A 3,978-nucleotide genomic window follows, 5' to 3' on the forward strand; every position below is an offset into this window, starting at 1 on the left:
TAGAGAATATTCTACCCAGCAGAAGAATACACATTCTCAGATTCATATAAAACAATCTCCAGTATAAATAACATTAGGTTACAAAACAAGTCTTCACTAATTTAAGAAGATTGAAATTATACCTAGTATCTTTTTCAACCACAATGAATGAAACTAGAAATCAATAATCAAAGGAAAATTGAAAAAGTGGGAACACATGAAATAAATAACACATTCTTGAACAATCAGTAAATAATAGAAGAAATCAAACTTTAAAAATATGTTAAGACAAACAAATGAAAACACAACCTAACAAAATATAAGGGATGCAATAAAGCAGTGCTAAGAGGGAAGTTTATAGAGATAAATACATTTAAAAAATTATAAATATTTAAATTAATAATGAATCTTCACATCTCAAGGAAGTAGAACAAAGAAGAAACAACTAAGGAAATGATAAAGATCAAAGCATAAATAAAGAACAGAAAAACTATAGAAAAATTTATGAAATCAGGAGTTGGTTTTTAAAAAAGATAACAAAATTGACAAACTTTTAGCTGGACTAAGGAAAACAAAAGAGAAGACAAAAAAATCAGAAATAAATAAGGAGGCATTATATATAATCCCACACAAATTAATATGATTATAACAAACTTATATGAACAATTATATGCCAACAAATTGGATCACCTAGAGGAAAAAGATAAATTCCTAGAAATCTACAACCTACCAAGATTTAATCATGAAGAGAAAATCTGAACATACCTTGGACTGGTAAGGAGATTAAATAGTGAAAAGCCTCCAAACTTCCAACAAAGAAAAGGCCACAACCAGATAGTTTTACTGGTGAATCTCATGAAAAAAAAAATTAAAGAAAAAATAATGCCAATCTTTCTCAAACTCTTCCAAAAAAATCAAAGAGGAAGGAACACTTTCAAACTCATTTTATGAAGGCAGTATTACCTTAAATAGTAACAGCCAGACAATACAACACAAGGGAAAAAAAAAAAAAAACAGGTCAATATCCCTGATGAACATATGCAAAATCCTCAACCAAATACTAGCAAACCAAATTTAAGAGCATATCAAAAGGACCATACAACATGGCCAAGTGAGATTTATCCCTGAGATGTCAGGATGGTTTGATAGAGCATGTTAAGAAATTGAAGAATAAAGATTGCATGAACATCTCAACAGATACAGAGAAAAAAAATGTTTAACAAAATCCAATACTCTTTCATGATAAAACATCTAAAGAAACTAGGAACAGAAGGAAATTATTTCAACAGAATAAAGGCCATCTATGAAAAGTCCACAGCTAATACCATGGTGAAAAGCTGATAGCTTTTCCTTTAACATTATGAGCAAGGCAAGGACATCCACTGTCACCACTTCTACTCAAAATGGCATTGGAAATCCTACTCAGAGCAATTAGGCAAGTAAAACAAATAAAAGGCATCCAATCAGAAAAGACATATTAAAATTATCTCTGTTTGCAGATTAAGTGACGTTATATGTACAAAATCCTAAAGACTCCGAAAACAAAGCCTGTTAAACTTAATAAATTCAGCAAAGCTGCAAGACACAAAATCAACATAAAAAATCATTTGAATTTCTATACACTAATAAAGAACAACCCCAAAATAAAAATTAAGTAAACAACTACATTTTCAATGGCATTAAAAGAATAAAATGTTTAGGGATGAACTTAACCAAGATAGAGAAATACTTGTACACTAAAAACTACAAAACACTGATTAAAAATATTAGAGACAGCACAAATAAAATTGAAAGGCATCATACGATAATGGTTGGAAGACTTAATCATGTTAAAATGTCCATACTACCCAAAATGATCTAAAGAGTCAATGAAATCTTCATCAAAATTCCAATGGCATTTTTTACAAAAATGGATGTAACACTCCTAAAGTTCATATACATTCACAAAGGATGACACCCAATATAAAAATATGTAATATTAAGAAGGAACAACAAACCTGGAAATCATACACTCCCTTATTTCAAAACATATTATAAAGCTATAGTAATCAAAATAATATGAAATTGGCATAAAGTTGAACACATAAACCAATTTGGAAAATAATAATGAGTCCAGAAATAAACACATACACATAGTCAAATGATATTTGACCAGAGTGTGAAAACTACATGATGGGGAAATAATAGTCTCCTCAACACATCATGCTGGGAAAACTGGACATTTACATGCAAAAGAATGAATTTGGGCTCTTCTCTTACAACATACACAAAAACAAACTTGAAATGGATTAAAGACTTAAGCATAATATCTGATACTATAAAACTCCTACAAGAAAACATAAGTAAAAAGTTTCAAAACATTGGTGTTGGCAATTTTTTGATATGATACCAAAAGCACAGGCAAAAAAAAAAAAAATACATAGACAAGTGTAGCAGCCCATATAACCTATGGCTAGGAGGAGTGAGTTATAAGAAATACCTGTAATGGAACACCTTGGTGGAAAGGGCAGGGAGAGAGATTAAGCTCTCCTAACAAGCATGAGAGCTCGCGAGATGAGAGCATTGAACTGGCAGTCTCTACACCTGTGGTGTTGAGAGGCACATGATCAGTCTTATATTAGGCTGGAGGAGAAAGCAGTCAAAAAGCATGCACATTCTATCACGGACACGCTTACTCTAACTCTGTCTCCTCTTCTGCCTACAGAACGCCTAGACACTTATCTTGCCCACCAGGTGTTTTTGACACCGCTGCCTGTCCTGCTTAGCAGCCGACTCTTCCCGGGGTTCGCAGTCCAGCCCTCCAACGGTCTGAGGGACAGTGAACAGGCCCCCTGTTTAAAAAGGTTGAGGACCCCTGCGTTATTCAAATAGTCAGAAGATAGAAACAACCTAATAATCAATGAATGGATATAGAAAATGTGGCATATACACATAATACAATATTATTCAACTTTTAAAAAGAAGAAAATCCTATCATATCAGGCATACAATCCAGGGATACAACAAAGATGAATCCTGAGGCCTTTCTGCTAAGTGAAATAAACCAGTCACAGAAAGACAAATACTCTCTGATTCTTCTATTAAGAGGTATATACGAAAGTCAAATTCATAAAAGTAGAGGAGAATAAGAAATGCACAAATGCTTATAAATGGGTATGAAGTTTCAGTCATGTAGTATAAAAAGTTCCAGAACAGCCACTGTACATAAATATGCATATAATTAACAACACTCAACTATACACTTAAAATTTTGTTAAGAGGGTAGATTTCATGTAGTTTTTCTTTTTACCACAATTTTAGAAAATGGAAGACTTACCCCTAACATATCAATAATTTGTTTAACACATAGTCTAAATGCATCAATTAAAACACATTGACTAGCAAAGTGATTTTAAAAAATTGGTCCAGCTATATGCTGTCTTCAAAGCAAACGAATAGAAAAAGATAAACCATTGAAACATGATTTTTTCAAAAGTAATAGTAGATATACTAATAACAGATAAAGTATATGTCACCAGAAAATAAAAGTAATGAGGAGAAAGAGGAACATTATCCAATATTCATGAAGTAACAATTACAAAGAGAGAACATATTAGAGGTCAGAGGTTAGAGAAGTGGGTGGGTGAGTGTGGCTTTATAAATGGTTAGCATGAAAAAGCCTTTGTGGTAATGCCACAATTAAACATATTGGCGTGGTGAAGGTTATGTAAAAAAATACACAGCAATACACACACACGCACACACACACAAGTGTTTACAAAAGTGAAGAAATCTGAACAAGAACAGGATTAGTTTCCAGAGTTTTGATACTACACTTATATGACATAAAATTAAATGAGGCTAGGTGATGCTTGAACAGGATTTCTTTGTACATTCACTGTTAAGTTTCTATGATTCTTTATTTCAAAAATAATATACAAGTATACCTCATTTTATTGTTGCTCATTTTGTTCTACTTTGAAGATACAATGTTCCTTATAAATTGAGATTTGTGGCAAC

Source organism: Otolemur garnettii, unplaced genomic scaffold (genome assembly GCF_000181295.1).
Source record: "Otolemur garnettii isolate 467f Iridium unplaced genomic scaffold, OtoGar3 scaffold00282, whole genome shotgun sequence".
Taxonomy (NCBI): domain Eukaryota; kingdom Metazoa; phylum Chordata; class Mammalia; order Primates; family Galagidae; genus Otolemur; species Otolemur garnettii.